This window comes from Lissotriton vulgaris, chromosome 4_1, assembly GCF_964263255.1.
Source record: "Lissotriton vulgaris chromosome 4_1, aLisVul1.2, whole genome shotgun sequence".
Classification (NCBI taxonomy): domain Eukaryota; kingdom Metazoa; phylum Chordata; class Amphibia; order Caudata; family Salamandridae; genus Lissotriton; species Lissotriton vulgaris.
Window position 1 is genome coordinate 1,286,713,212 of NC_141691.1, and position 17,263 is coordinate 1,286,730,474.

The 17,263-nt window shown below is 41.5% G+C and overlaps 1 protein-coding gene across 2 annotated transcripts in view; it reads left to right on the forward strand.

The window, feature by feature from the left end:
- ATP9B (ATPase phospholipid transporting 9B) overlaps positions 1-17,263 on the forward strand; it is a 2,364,768-nt gene that overhangs the window by 1,790,943 nt on the left and 556,562 nt on the right. The window lies entirely within an intron of this gene.

Here is a 17,263-nt window from a genome sequence, read left to right on the forward strand (position 1 = left end):
CAAATCAGGAAAAGGTCATCAATATATCTGACCCATAATATGATTCGGTCAAGCTCCTCTTGTTCAAAGTTATTCCATATCAGCATTTTCTCCCAATAGCCCATGGTGATATTGGCGTAATTGGGAGAGAAAGAAATTCCCATGGCCGTGCCGCATTCTTGTTTATACAGCTCGCTGTTAAATAGAAACACGTTGTTGGTCAGGCATAGCTCTATCATCTTGAGGAGCATGTTTGTATGTTGCAATTCCTTGATGTTGCGTTGATTTAAGAAATATTTGCAAGCTTTTAAGCCTATGTCATGCCTGATTGAAGTGTATAGTGACACAGCGTCTATTGTCACTAGTAGATAGTTGGGATTCCATGGTATATCCATTAGGATTCTAAGAAAGTCTCCGGTGTCCTTGAGGTATGATGGCATACTTTGGGCAATCGGAGCGAGAAAGCTATCCACATACCTTGAAACTTTTTCATATAGTGAGTCACATGAGGACACTATTGGTCTTCCAGGTGGATGAATTAGTGTCTTATGAATTTTGGGTAAGAAATACACGCATGGAGTGATGGGATGCTCCATGGTCATGTATTTGCACCCTTCCTCATTAATCAGTCCTTTTGCCTGCCACAATGTAAGTAGTTCCTTCAAATCCGACATCATTTTGCCTATAGGATTTGTTTTCAACTTGCTATAATGTTGTTGGACATTAAGTTGGCGTTCCGCTTCTTGAATGTTATCCTTGGTCTCCTGGATAACGATATTTCCCCCTTTGTCGGTGGGTTTAATCGTTATACCGGGGTTGTCCATCAAGTTTTGAAGTGCCTTTCTTTCCTTGATGGATAGGTTTTGTCTTTTGTTATCTTTGACTTTAATGAGATTGTCAAGCTCTTCCATCAGGGCATCCGAAAACAAGTCGATTTTGTTGCCAGGCGACAGGACTGGACAGTATCGGGATTTGTTCTTTAATCCTGTGTTTTTACTCAAGTTGGTTTGGATGTTCATTTGCTCCAACATTTGAGTGTCCGATATGATATTTCCTTCAGGATTAAACATTGCCTCAAAAGTGTCTCTTAAATCGGATATTTGTTCAATGGTAGTGATAACGTTGTCCTCCGTTGCTTCTTCTATGTTGTTGTTCATGCATTCTGGTGTAATTCGATTTGCATGAATTTTGGCCAATTTTAGTTTCCTTACAAACTTGTACAGGTCAATTTTCGTTTGTGGGTAGTCAAAATGGGCTTCTGGGCAGAAGGATAAGCCTTTATTTAAAACATTCTGTTCATCTTGTGTGAGTTGGTATTGAGAGAGGTTGACTATTAGATTGGTTACTTCCTGTTGCGCAGGGGGTACTGCCTTCTTTCGTTGCTTGGACCGGCGGGTTTTTCTGGTGCTGGTGAGGGATTTGGTTGGTTTTGGGCACCTCTGCCTCTTCCCCTTCCTCGATTGCAAAAGTGCGTTCTTGCTCTTCCTCCCCCTCTGGTGATGTCTTTTTCCAAGTTCACCATTTTCACCTCCTCTAAAATATTGAAGTTTTTTGACATTTCACCTGTAGCTTCAATAAGGCTTGCATCTGATTCACTGCCACTTGAGACTTGTGTATTAGAAGGGAAGTTCTTTTTGAGATTGTCATAGCGCCGTGCAAAGGTTAAAATGCGGCCATGTACATAGTCAAGTTCATCTCTTTTAAACTTCCGTTCTTTGCGTTCTTGTATATCAGTTTCGTATGCCTCTAGTCTAGTTTCCATTTCTGATCTCATCTTATTGACTTCATCCTGTTTAGTCTCTTTAGAAACCAGGTCTTCGATTTCTTTGATCTTAATTGTAATTTCGTCAATGTCCAATTTAGCATGTTTGATAAGTATGCGCATCATATTCAGGGAACACTGTGTGTTATTGTCTACCCATTCCAAAATCAATTCCTCCTTCGTATCAGGGTGAGTGGGCATTGTGAATATCCTTAATCCACGTGGTATTCTTTTGACCTCCACGTAATTCTCCAGAGCGATTATTTCCCAGCTCTTATTTACTTCTTTTTTATACAGGCGCTCTAGCGCGTTCATATGTTGTTTGAGTGTGACATTATCAGTCTCTGGTGGTTTCGTTTTGCGGGTCACATCAACCGCTGCAGCCCCTGATTTAAACATAGCTGATGCTTTTGTAGCGCGTTTAGCTACACGCGCCTCCATTGTTACCAGAGCGCTCCTCGTTTCGAGTTCGCAGCACACTTTCACTAAAAGAGCGTTTTCAGTATGTTAGTCTTTACACTCAGCTGTATTATTTTCTCCAGTCTGTTATAACTCAGCGCGCTCCGCGTACCGTATACGCTTGGGCGCATTCACTGCTAACGTTATCAACAGCCACTTCGATCCCCTGCTCCCTTAGACAGTAAACATCACCGAAGGCGCTCACCTCGTAGCGGGAGTGTCCTGAAGCCGCAGCCGAGCCCAGCCGAGCCCACTGTTTCTCCTCCGCCGTCACCGAGGGCGTCTCCTTCAATTCCAAGCACTTTGCTGCTCGCAGGGAATCGGGCGCATCTCGCAGCAGACCAATTAATCCAAAGTGATCCTTGAAAGCCTGAGAGCGCTCGACAGCGTGTGCTCAACCCAAGAGCTGGATCAAAGCCCCAAAATTAATTTTTGAACAAAGGGGGCGGCACAACTGGATACTAAATTCAGCTTTTATTCACACAAACACTCCACCAACGCGTTTCAGCCTCACGGCTTTTCTCACGGTCAGTGAGTCCTTCCTTGCTTTTGGTTTAAATACTGTCCCATATTAGCCTTTAAGTGGCATTATGGGATATGTAGTTTTACAAGCAACATGTTGCACACATTGAAAAAAATAAATAAAATTAAACAAAGAACTAGTATGCTGAAATTATCAGAGTGTAGTACTCTAAGCATCATAAGTTATTTACACTTAGGGCTTTATATTTTACAGTCCATAATTCTAGGATTTTTGGGGTATAGTACCCTGGTTACAGTTCAAAAGTTCAACTGGGCCTTTCCTCACTCCAGATGTATATGGAGGTCTTCTCCAAAGTTCATGCCTCTGGGATGTCTGGTGCGGAATTGAATTATTAGACGGGATTCCATTTGTCTTAAGAGACGCACTGTGTCTCCTCCTCTTTCAAGTTTTGTCAGCATTCTTAGTCCATAGAAAGTCATGGCTCGCCAATCCCCATTTTGGTATATATATATTACCTACTGGCGGTCGCCAGTAGGTAGTTATAGTTAGGATTGTTTTCCATAGGAAATCCTCAACATTCTATTTGGAATAACTTTGGCCCTGGTGGATGAGTCTTTGCGAATTTCTCAAAGAAGATGGCTAGGTTTGCTGCACTCCTTCCCTGAAAGTTTGGGGGGGATTGGTCAAGTGGGGGCTGAGATATAAGGGGGGTCCCAAAACGTGTTTTCTCAATGTTATTTTCCATAGGACCTTTAGACTCGGCTACAGTTCGAACGGGTGAATGAATTTATAAGAAATTTGCCAAAACTGTAGAGTCTTGTTCGCAGATTACGCTTTTTTTGGAATGGTGTAAATCCGTTCATTAGTTGTTGAGAAAATTAAAGTTAAAGTCAATTATATATCTATAGGCGCGCACACGTGCGCGCACCCAAGCGGCTGCGCGCGCGAGCGGAATTTTGCTGCGTGACGTCTGTTAACGTTCGATTCGAAGGAAATCAGGAAGTTTTGTCCGCCATTTTGTCACTGCGAGTAAATATATTGTTCATTTCAAAGCGTTGAAACATGGAACGGGGAGAAGGTAGAGATTGTCTTCCTGCGTAGGTTTTCTCGGGGTGTGCAGTAAGGCCCTTAAACGCAAAAAGATATAATTTTTCCCCGGAAAAAAAATACGGGGTGCGCGCACTCTGTCGCGCACACCTATTTACAAGAGTGTGGAAAAGGAGGTAAATCAGAAGTTTGAGTGCTTTGATATAAGGTGGCTCTGAAAAGAGCCCTTGTGTTAATTGAGTGTTTTCTGCATTTATAAGTAAGTACCGATGCAGAGCCTGATGTTGCAGAGGAAGATTCTGTTTCCCTCATTCGTGAAATGAACACCGTCTCTCCTATAGACGTTTTGCATGTGGTAGCGCAAGTTGTTGTGGTAAATAGAACCCATGCTATAATCTCTGAGGAACGCAGAAACAGATTTATTTACATGTCTCCTTGCTTTCTCAAATTGTGCACAATGGTGATTGGACCAATTCCATTTCTGTCTTTGGCATATATTGGAATATACCAAGGCAGATCGAGGAAAAAGTGTCATCAATTGTAGAAAGGTGTCTTTTAGAAGCATTTCCAGACCTACCCCAGTGATTGTGCCTAGATCGTTCCCACCACAGTGCACAATTATAAGGTCTGGTTCTGGGAGATGCATAAAAGTTTTCACCAATGGAATCAATTGGTGACATTTCAATCCTCTTTTGGAAATCCATGTTATGTGTACATTTGGTAAGCTGAGGTTGGAAATTCGTCTGCTTACTGCATATTTTTCACTCCAGTGAATATAACTGTGTCCTATTAGCCAGACCTTCATTTTCAAGGGATTTGTAGTCGTCCTCCGATCGGTTCTGGAAGTGGAATGGTAGTTAGAAGTTGAAATTTTAAATAAAGAAAAAGGAAGAGGCTGGGTGTGGTTAAAAAAATAAAAATGATTGGTTGATTGTAACAAGTGGAGAGTGAACAGGTCAATGTTTATGTTAAACGAAAAGTACTATTGGGTGTGAAAAAACAAGACATGTAACAGAGTTGTGGATTGGCAGGTGTTTCTGGAGGGAAAATAGTGTTCTTAGTTTGTTGTAGAACGTTGAGACATGAACTTTTGACCTGTGCCTTCAGGAAGGTGCAGAATGAGGTGTAACCATGGAAACAGCCGGAGATGGCAGTTGGTGATGGGTTCACTCTTTGGTGCCTCTGCATCTGAGTCTGTTCTCTGGTGGCTGGCGGACAACTGTTTGTTATTGTGGAGATGAAAGGGTGATAAGGAGAGAAATACGACATAGTGTCTGGCCTGTAGAAGCGTGGGAGCAGTGATTAACTCTGAGTGAAGCGGAACTGTGTCGGTGCTTAGTAACAGTAAAAAAAAAATGTTAACAGTGGTATAACTGTCTTTACGGTGCGCGACCTCCTAAGAAAGAGTTCACGGGCCGTAATTGGTTTGCAGGTTCTAGTATCAGTAAGTGAGGTCGAGAAAAGAAAACATTCAGGACTTTATTTATGAAGGCCTTGCGCCACCGGTGCGTTACTTTTTCCCATTTTAAGAAATGAGGCACTGGCGGCGGAAGGTCTTCATAAATAAGGTCCTCAGTGACTACAGTTAAGGTTATGTGGAACCCATGAATAGTTTTTCAATATGAAATCATTTCAGTTGAGATTATGGATTCAAAGAGAAACCGTGAATATTTGAAATGTTTATTTAGAAATGTACTGTTTTAAAGGCAAATCATTATGTAATATGAGTACAGAAATTGCAAAAAACACAGTAATTGGTATTGTCAGTAGTACATGGAATACAAACGCTATAGTTGAAGAAAAATGAATATAGTTGGAAAAAAACATTGTACACTGTTATAAGGAAGTATATTATATTTTAATAAATGGAAGAAGGTCTCTGGCCTTTCAGTTTGGGAACGATATATGAAAATGCAAGTGGTTATACATCATTAGTTTATGAATCAGCTGTCAAACAACACGAAATTATAATGTCCACTGTTAGTAAAGCAAATAGGTCTGTTCTTCAAAAGAAAATATGGAAAAGAACGTGAAGAATATAGAAAACCAAAAGGAAATGAGGACGTCAATGGCTTGTTTGAGAGTTATTGAAGCATTGTTTAGGGAAAATAGGTAGCTTCTGCTTGTAACAGGAAATCAGTTTTATTATTTGAAAACATGTCAGCCATCCAATTGAGAAGATGAAAGGAGCATTCATGATCTGTCATTATTGGAGCGTCTTTTACCATGATAGGGCAGCTCAGTGGGTTTTCGATGTAGCTCTCTGTTAGGAAATCTTGCGCCGCTGCGAATATATTCCAATGACCCAGAACTCCTTGTATCGCTGCAAAGGCCATAAACCCTCCGGAAAGTATGTCAGCTATCCAATGGAAAAGAGTAAAGCAGTACTGATGATCTGTTATAATCGGAGCGTCTTTTACCATCAGAGGGAGCTCGGTGGGTTTTCGATGTAGCTCGCTGTTAGGAAAGAGTTAAGTGTCCATTGTGTAGGCAAAGTATGCAGCAAGTGCCTCTAACATGAAATCATTGTTATCATCTGAAAACATGTCAGCCATCCAATTGAGAAGATGAAAGGAGCATTCATGATCTGTCATTATTGGAGTGTCTTTTACCATCATTGGGCAGCTCGGTGGGTTTTCGATGTAGCTCTCTGTTAGGAAATCTTGCGCCGCTGCGAATATATTCCAATGACCCAGAACTCCTTGTATCGCTGCAAAGGCCATAAACCCTCCGTTGTAACAAAGCTGTTCATGATCAAGTAACGGATTCATGAGGTGATTGTAATTCGGTTCAGGAGGTACCAAATTGCAGAGACATAAATCCAGGGCCCACGTGAAATCACAGCTCAGGCAATGAAATACAGGCTGCACACAGGTGAAATGCGAATAACGAAATGATAATCGATATGAAGTATTCAAAGTCGAGAGTGGTAAGATGCCGTAGTAGTCAAGCATCCTCTGGCGAAATAGTTCTAAGTGGCCCGGCTCGTTTGCGAAGGCAGGAGGGACATCCATTTTGAATTTCCCAAGATGGTACAGGAAACGGCACAGCACCGCTGGTTGTATAGCAACTCCACAGAATTAGGTCGCCGGCTATGCAGTGGAGAGGAGCAGAATGTCTTGATACATTTTCTAGGAGTCTAGTCACTTATATATTGCTTAGTGGTTATTAAAAAAGTAGCTTTTTTTGAACTGGAGGATGCGTTAAAAAATAAGGGAGTGATTTGAGGGAGTTGTAAAGCAAGGTCAATTTTTTTTTACATCAATGCTGTTTTCTGTGAATGTTAGCTTAGTGAAAGATTTGTGTGTGAGCAGATGCAACGTTCAGTTTTAAATGTGACAATGGCGCTCTTGTTCATGTCTTCCGATTCAAGGTCGGTATTCGCTGCCAAATACAAAGATTAAGAAACGCATGCGTGGGGTACATAGTGTGCATTCTTAAAGGAAAGTAAATGAAGGGTTATTTTTACCGCGTTAGCATTGTCGTTTAAAAAGTTATAGTGATTTCTATTGTATGTGAAGAAAGTGTCACTGATGAAGACTGAAAATAAATCCTTATAAATGATACGGACTGGTGTATTTTAGAAAAGGTTTGTAACATTACATGAATTGTGGAAAAAAAATAATGTAATTGAAAGTGTATGGTTTGAAAATGAAAAGTAGAGGTTTATAGTTCATGTTTTGAAAGCAGTTCTAGAGGGTCAGAAGAAAGTGTATGGTTTGAAAATGAAAAGTAGAGGTTTATAGTTCATGTTTTGAAAGCAGTTCTAGAGGGTCAGATGCATGATAGATTTATTAAAAATAGAACATGTTTTTAAATAGTATTTTGGAAAAAATATGTGTCTTTATGTACTATTTACATTATGTGCCTGTTGCGTATTCTTTGAGTTTTCGTAATCCTGTGTCTTATAAGTTTTCTAGGGGCGGTTTGAGGTTCATGGTGGGTTTGGGCAGGGAGGGTAGGTTGGGGGTTTGTAATAGGTGGTTTGGCTGGGGTGGAGTGCGGAGTTTAGTGAAAAGTGAGGGGGGTGGGGAGTTACGGTGTTTGGTAATGGAGCAGAGTTAGAGGACGCCACATTTGTGTTATGGGCTGCCACGGAAATATGTATTTATTCTCAGAGGTTTATTATATTAAGGATATATATTAGCATGGTGGCTCTTGTCGTTTTGTTGTTTTGTGTATGTTTATAATGCTGGTTCTGTAGTTTTTGTTTATGGACGTTATTGCGACACACAGGGGATTTACGTTGCACAGTTGGCGATCAGAGACTTAGGAAATAAAACTTTATAACTGTAAGGGCTGTAAGCGATAGAAATCGCCCGTTCTCGGTGTAAAAAATATCACCGCTATTGGTGGTATTTTCTACGGTGTTAGTACTCGAAGGAGACTAGTAACATATATGTATAATAAAATTATGTAATAGGCTCAGCATTTTACATTATCTTGGAGAGCAAAAGTTGATTTTACATAGCAATAAGTCTCTTATAATTAAGGGACGGAGTGTATATAGTGCTATTTAGTACTCTGCTATGTGATTGATGTCGAATATTTCATAAGAGGAGGCTTTCAAAGATTTACGATAAACTGGTTTTCTAGGGAAGTGGGTGGAGTGTTCCGTGTAAATTGCAGAATAGAAACTACTAAGAACCAATTGGAAGTGTTGTTTTAAAGTCACATGACTGCACATGCGTGTCTCAACGCCTGTACGCGATAGGTGGGTGCGCGCACCCGGTCGCGCACTATAAGAAAGCGGCGAGAAAATATCAGCTAATATGCTCTTGGAGCTCGTTTTGGTACAAAGAGTTAGTTCTGAAAAGAACTTTTTTTTTTTTTTTGTTTTTTTTTGGAAACAAGTGTTATGATGCTTTTTATTTCTTAAAGTTGCGACGACATTTTTCAGTATGTCATACTATCCAAATAAAGTGAAGAAATTTAACTTTTCTTGGAGCATTTATGACTCTCAATTATTTGTTTAATTAGAGTAAAGCTTTGCTCTCCGTATACAAGAAGTTCTCCACAGTTCGTGCATTTCATGTGCACGTTCGCCAGATATGGTCTGAAGTCCATCTCAGCACTCGATCGAGATACAGGTCGTCCACCGGAAGATGTGTTGATTACTTCTGATGGTAATAGCGTGGCCTCCGTTTTTCTTGTGAAAAGTGGTTGCTCATTTTCATCAGATTCGGAAGATGAATGCGGAACGGTAGCCATTGTATCGAAGTCTTCGGGAAGATGTTCGACGTTGTTGTCTCTTGAGAGTAGAAAAGAAAGTGATGGTAGTGGGTGGAGTGCTGCGTGTAAATTGCAGAATAGAAACTACCAAGAACCAATTAGAAGTGTTGTTTAGAAGTCACATGACTTCACATGGGAGTGTCAGGTCCTGTACGCGATAGAAGGGTGCGCGCACCCGGTCTCGCACTAAAATAAAGCGGCGAAAAAACATCTTTTAATATGCTCTTCGAGCATGTTTTGGTGGAAAGAGTTAGTTCTGAAAAGAACTTTTTTTTTTTTTTTTTTTTGGGGAAAGAAGTGTTATAATGCTTTCGATTTCTTAAAGTTGCTACTACATTTTTCAGTATGTAATAGTTTGAAAATGAAGTGAAGAAATTTGTCTTTTCTTGGGGCATTTGTGACTTTCAATTTTCAGTTTAATAAGAACGAGGCTCTGCTCTCCATACAAAAGAATTTCTCCACACTCGTTGCATTTCATATGCACCTTCGCAAGATATGGTCTTAAGTCCATCTCAGCACTCGATGGAGATACAGGTCGTCCACCAGAAGATGTGCTGGCCACCTCTGATGGTAATAGCGTGGCCAGGGCTCTTGTCGATGCTTTTGCATAATGCTCAGGATGCCTTTGTTTAACATGCCGCTGCATGGTGTGTGCAGAAAAGGAATATTTTTTATTTGGATTTCCCCTTGAGAGCTCCGAATTGCATATCGTGCAGGTTACTTTTGGCGCATTCACTTTCTTTTGATCTTCAGGATAAGTGAAAAATTGCCAAATGAAAGATTCCTTTTTTCTTCTTAACGGTGGTCGCTCATTTCCTTCAGATTCGGAAGATGAATCTGGTAGGGAAGCCATTTCAGCAAAGACTTCTGGAAGATGCTCGACGTTGTTGTCTCTTGAAAGTAGAAAAGATTGTGAGGAAAGTGGGTGGAGTGCTTCGTGTATATTCCAGAACAGAAACTACTAATAACCAATTGGAAGTTTTGTTTTCAAGTCACGTGACTTTACATGCGTTTCTCAGGACGTGTAGGCGGTGACACTATGTAGTTACGAACGTGATTACATACTTAGGAACTAGCATTCAAAAAAACTATGAAATTCACTGAAAAAACCATAGGTTTTACACACGTTATAGTTAGGAAGTAGCATTTGAAAAACCTATGAAATTCACTGAAAAAACCATAGGTTTGACACCAGTTATAGTAGCTGGAAATTTTACTGACATAAAACCAATGAAATTCCATGTTATAGTTAGTTGGACTCACTATAACTTGCGCGTGTAATGCACTGCTGATGACATTACATATTACATCACTCATGACATGGTCAGTGACATCACTTATGACATCACTGATGACAGACCTCCTTTAAGTGTAATGTAACCCTTAAAACACATATTGGAAAATAGAAATTAACATTTTCAAAAAAATGGACATACCCATACCAGTTACAACAACCAATTCAGTAATTCCACCATCTATATACACATTCTCTCATTCACCAACAGTTCTATATAGTCACTCATACATATACTCACTCATCATATGTAGTGATACACCTATACATCCTGTTACACACCGACAATCATCCAAAAGTTACTCACACACATACTCACACATGCAAATAAACTATTGAACATCCATTTATTTGCATATAAAACTATACACACTCAACCACCCATACAGTCCTGCACATATGGTGTCTTTTAAACACATACAAAGAGAGAGTTAGTCATTCATGCATCTATGTGATTAGTAATACCCCCATGAAACCATAGAAACACTCATACTGATCCTAAAAAAACATCTAAGAACCCAAATACCTACACATGTAGGTACTCATCAACCCATGCAGCCAGTTATTCACAAAGTGAAACACTGATACATATATTTAAATATTTAAACATTACTCGCTAATATATGTATTCACTAAGGTACACTTAATAAGCCAGTTATCCAATCATTTCTTTTTGAAAAAAACATTCATTAAGACAATAATTTAAACATTTATTCTTTCCTCGACCTTTACATATACATATATAAAACATATTTATTTTTTAGAAAGACACACATTCACTGGATGGTGTCATAAGTGATGTCACTGACCATGTCATGAGTGATGTAATATGTAATGTCATCAGCAGTGCATTACACACGCAAGTTATAGTGAGTCCAACTAACTATAACGTGGAATTTCATTGGTTTTATGTCAGTAAAATTTCCAGCTAACTATAACTGGTGTCAAACCTATGGTTTTTTCAGTGAATTTCATAGGTTTTTCAAATGCTACTTCCTAACTATAACGTGTGTAAAACCTATGTTTTTTTCAGTGAATATATATATATATATATTCCATGTGTTCTAATCTCGGAAAAATAATATATATATAACCTACTGTTAGTGGTGGCTATAGGTAAGACCTATTTTCCATAGGAAAAGTGTTTTTTGTTTTCCCAATAACTTTGGTGTCGTTTGACGAATCTTCGCAATATTTCAAAACTAGTGGGGCGCTCCGGTCAGCTCCTGTCTTGAAAGTGATTCGTCAAGCGGGGGCCGAGAAAAAATGGGGTCCCAAAACGCATTTCCTATATGTTTATTTCCATAGGAAGCTTTAGACAAAGCTACAGCCCTAACTGCTGAACGGAATTACACCAAATTTGGCAAAAGGCAGTCCTTGGTTCAGAGATAGCCCTTTTTTAAATGGTGTAAATCCGTTCAGTAGTTCCTGAGAAATTAGAAAAAGAAAGTTTCCATATATATGGCCGTGGTGGGTTTGCGTAACATCCAGACCACTAGCTTTATTCTAATTGCCTACCAACACTCCAAACCAGGAAGTGCTGGCAGCCGCTGAGTCACAAGAAAACAGAAAAAAGAGGTTAAAAAAATAAAGGGGGACAGGGTAGAAACACCCTGACCCCCCCTAGGCCTGGTCAGGGGGTGCCACAAGGACACCCAGGGCCAAAAAATGCATCTTATTTTTTTATAATTTCGCTGAAATCGCAATGGGGTCGTGAATCCCACTGCGCTTCGTTTTCAAAAAGCCCCTGGGTGGGACAGCTCCCGGGGGCACTGCCAATTAAATAGCGGGGGCCGTGGGTTCCCAGCAGCCCTGGGGACCACCTCTTCCCCAGGGCTATGTAAATTATGTGCGGGTGGGCACATGGCCCTCCTGCAGCCCCAGGACTGCCACCTCCCTGGGACTCTTTTTAAAAATATTTTAAAACATGTGTGGAGGGGCAAGAGCCCCCCCCACACGCCCCGGTGACCACCACCTCCCTGGGGCACATAATCAGTGCAATGCGTGGGGTCCGTTACGGACCCCCAGCCCTGGGGACCACCATCTCCCCAGGGCTTTCAAAACTAAGTGAGGGGGCTGCGCTGCTCCCCTCCAGGAGCACTTGATGACCATGGGGACCGCCACCCTCATGCAATGTCCTGGGGTGCCCACCCCCGGGACACTGCTGTTTGCTATGGCAGGACGAGAGCCGTGCGGGTCTCGCCCTGTCATAGCAAACACTGGTTTGGATTTTAGTAGCGAGATCAGGTTTCCTGCTCTTGCTTCCAAAATCCAAAGCAGATTGCTTTTCCTAAAGGGGGAGCTGCATGTTAGCAGCTCCCCTTGTGGAAAAGCAATACCGGCTCCCGCAGGAGGCGGGGAGCCCGCGGTGCCGTGGGGGAATTAGGGCTCCCACCACTGTGCCCAAAGGAACGACCAGGCCCTGGGGGGTGGGGTCCCCGGGGCTAGAAGTGGCCCGGGAGGGGGGGCGCGGCCCCCCACCCAAAAAAAGGAAAGGTTGGCCCCGAGGAATGAAGTCCCTGGAACTATAATGGCCTGAGGAGGGAGGCCACACGACCCCCCTCCAAATATTGTAAATACAATTTTAAATGCTGGCCATGCCCCGGGGATGTGGTACCTGGGTCCGAAAATGGCCTCAGGAGGGGGCCCCTTCCCATGTTTACAAAAAAAAAGAGCAAAATAGGGGTCAGGGCCTGGGGTATGTGGTCCCTAGGGCCCAAAAAATAGGAAAAGGAGGGCCACACAGCCCCCTTCTAAAAAAGAAAAAAAGGTTGCTGGTGGGCTAGTTGGCCCCCAGGGACCCTCAGGATTTAGGGGACTTAATCCCCCAGCTTAAAACGCGCCACAGGGCGCGTTTGCACACTTGTCACAACAGGCGCCGCCTCCTCTCTGTACCATTGTGCAAACGCGCCCTGTAGTGCATTTTTTAGTTGGGGAATTAAGTCCCCTTTACTCCTGAGGGTTCATGGGGGCCAACTAGCCCACCAGGTACTTCCCGTAAGCGCCACAGGGCTGCGTTGCAGAGAGGTGGTCCGAGGCCATGCCCATTTTTACACTAACTAACTGATTAGGTCAAGTCAAAGGTTTCAGTAATTTAAACCTGAGCTCAACTCCTGGTAGCCATGGCATAGCGTAGGCAGGCTTATCTTAACCTCTTCCATGCTCGTGAAGACCGGGAGCAGTCAAGCGCCACAGTAAGCGTGTGCGCAGGACGGCCCCCGGCCATCCGAATCCCCGCCCACTAATGAAAACTTCCACACAGCGCGTAAATTTTGTGGCACACGGAAGGGGTTAAGGCGAATGTGTAAAACATTAAACAGGACCAAAAGAGTTAAAAAGCCCAAAACTCAACACAATTAGAAAACTCTCCAATTTATAGAAATAGACAGAAAATGTAATAAGAAAAATGATACCAAAATGACAAAAATCTAACGGACATATGAAGTTAACAGATTTAAGCAAAAAATTGCCTCGCAAAGTGCCAAAGGTAATCAATGCTCATGGTAGACCTAGGTGCAATTTGAGACTGACCGCAATGTAGTGCAGGTCAGACACACCAAGTAGATTTGCCCTAGTAGGGCCTGAAAGTAGGGAAATTTGAAAAAGTTTCTAAGTACCAATGAGAAAAAAGGGTGTTGTTTTTTGGAGGTAATACTGTTCTTCACTTAGGACAAACCTGAAAGGTAATCGGATGCTTGGACTGCTGGTCGAATACTTTGTGCAGTCGGTCCCCGTGAAGTTCGGGAGAAAAGGTTTTAAAAAATGTACTCTAACTTTTGGTGCCCAAATAACCACACCATGTTTTCTTCTAATAAATACATTGTATACATACCTTAACATTTGCTGTATGTATCTAGCAAAGACAGTATATCAGCTTTTACTGAAAAAGAGGTCAGTTCACTTTTACGGTGGTGGGACACCACTCCTGTAATGTATTCCATGATACAGAGTCCACTCAAAAAAAAAAGTTACCCCAGTTAGACCAAAAGGTACCGGGTAGTTACCACTTAAAAGCAAACAAAATTCCCTTATGTGCCGTGTTAATGACCACAAGTAGTATACACTTAACCAAGTCCACTCAATCAAACGATGTGCATCTAAAGATTCTATTTTATCAAGATGAATGTATTTCATACAATGCATAAAACAAATTTCTTACAATTTTGTTATTTAAAATTGGTTAAAAATACAATCAAACAATTAATCTAATTATCAACATTGCTCATTAATTCAAATTATTTTTCTTTGAAACTTTCCAATTTTCTTATTATAACATCCATTTCGTAAACATAGAAAAAGTTGTATCATAGAACATTGTGTCTACGCAGCGTTTCAGCGCATATTTTCTTTTCTTACCATCTTCTTCAGGACTTATTAAAAATTCACAACTTCTTCATAGGATTAATAAAAATCAGACATTACATTAAAAATAAAAGATTAAATGCAATCAACACTTCTTTTTATATTAGCGTTATCTCCGATGTCTGGAGCTGTACTCATCTATGCTCCTTTCAGGACTTGCAGGCCAGACACTCCCTCCACTCCTCTCAATTTTTTCGATATTTGCAGCTGCCCCATGCCCCCTGCTCCTATATTTCGGAGGGCACTTCCTTGCCTGAGTATAGTCCACCCAAAGCTCAGGTCATGACCGGTGATTTGGGTAGGGGAGGGATCTCCCGCATTTACCGCTCACTCACCAACAACACCCCCAACTCCCTCTCAACTCCGGGACAAATGGGAGGGCTGGCTCACGGCTCTGGAGGACGCTGACTGGAGAGATGCAATGATGGCCCCTAGAACTATTGCCGTCTCAGCGAGGCTTCGGCTGGTCCAAATATACTGCATGCTGCCTATCTTACAGTTTCCTTAAAACAGAACAGGTGCGTAGGTCAGGAAGAGCATCGTACTTGCAATTGAGTAATTGATTGGGTACATTGCAATGATACATACATTTATCGATTACTTCATACAATTTACATCATAGGTACAACATTACATAGATCACTTTACGTGGCGTGTGGAACATGTACTGTGCATCGCATCCCTCGTACAATAGCATCTTCAGTAATCAAGTACATCCTCACATGTCACTCCCCTGCAGACTTTTATCATATGGTATTGCTTTCCCTAGTGATGCAGTGGTATTGGGAGTCCTTAACGGGAGAACTCACGGGGGCCCTGGGCTTGGAGGTTCCTCTTGATCCTACATGTGTTCTCCTGGGCATTACCGAGGGGCTGGATGGCAACAGGGCTGTGAAACTCTTCCTCAATACAGCACTGCTAGTAGCTAGGAGAGACATTGCGGCTCACTGGTTGAACACTACTGTGCCCACATTAACTTGCGGTACAAAAGGGGGCGGGGGGGTGGTGATGGACGGAGCATCTGAACCAATCAAACACTCACACCCAGTCAAAAGATCTGGGTTTGATCCATCACCGTTCTTTAGCCCACTCTGCCACCCCAGTTCAGACATGGCTATTTGCAAATCAGTCTGACCCTGTGCCTCATGGGAACAGTCTAGCCCGAACTGCCAAGCCATGCCTTCCCTGGACCGGAAACAAGCTTCCGAGCACCGGTTTCTGACATTCCAGCCATCTTCAGCCCGGCTTGCTTGAATCCAGTGGCAAAGTGAGCAAGGGACTCACGTCTGAGCATACCCTGCCACACTTATGGCGGCCAAAAGCGGTACAAAAGGGGGTGGTGATGGACGAAGCATCTGAACCAATCAAACACTCACACCCAGTCAAAAGATCTGGGTTTGATCCATCACCGTTCTTTAGCCCACTCTGCCACCCCAGTTAAGACATGGCTATATGCAAATCAGTCTGACCCTGTGCCTTACGGGAACAGTCCAGCCCGAACTGCCAAGCCATGCCTTCCCTGGACCGGAAACAAGCTTCCGAGGACCGGTTTCTGGTTAACGCGGTGGCGCAGAGGGGTGCACTGGCGAGCCGCGCAGGAACGGACTCTATATGTGGTCAGGGGATTTCCTAAGAAATTTTGCCGAATGTGGAGGAAATGGGTTGAGGTGATAGAAGACTAATTTGGATTGCTATGATCTCTAGATTGGAAGTAGGCATGTCAATATTGGCCTTATGTGTGTCTATTCTTGTATGCCAATGTGATGTGTTTTTGCCTTGGTTTTGCCTTTTACGTTGTAGTCCTGAATGGTGCTGTTTTTCTTTGTTACATTTTAAATAAAATTGATTATAAAAAGCATTATCTCTGTTGTTTCAGTGCACACCCTCAGTCAAAAAAATATTTTTTTTAGTTTTAAAAATGAATATCATTTTTATTTTTGACAATTAGATCAGGCTCATTATATGCTGGAAACCTTGATCAAAATATGTACTTTTGTTTAAAATCGAAAAGTAAAATATGGAATCTCATCCAGACAAGCTTTAACTGAGAAATTTCAACCGTGCAGACCTAGTTGAATTACTGTGCACCTTTTCAAGGAAATATTATCTTCAATTATAATCCTTGGTGGTTTCCTATAAATAGTGAACCCATTATTAATATTCTCTTACTGTCAATCCATTTTCATAATCGATTATCCCTTTATATAACTTATTTGGAAAGAGTGGCTTTCTCAGAATTAGTAGGACCCCTCTGAGTGTAATTTCAAATGAGTAAAGGGTGGTCACCTATTGTGAAAAAGTCCAATTAAGACAAAGTTGTATGTCTACTTTATTGTAAGAGATTGTAGTATTACACTCAAATTCAAACTGACCCTCAAAATATTTGTGTTTTCACTTACTCAAATATCCTCTTGATGGTATTTTATAGTCCTTTTTATTCCTTTTTATTCCACTATGTTCTTTCGATCCAATCTTTTTCAATTGATCAGATCCACAAATACTGTAATGAAATGAATATATATATTTCCATTTTAATACTCTAGGAATTGTATAACATCGTTTTAAGCTATATCTTCTCTTAATTACTTTCTTTATACATCTTTTTTAAGGTTTGCTGTTTTTAGGGGCCAATTAATTTTTCTCT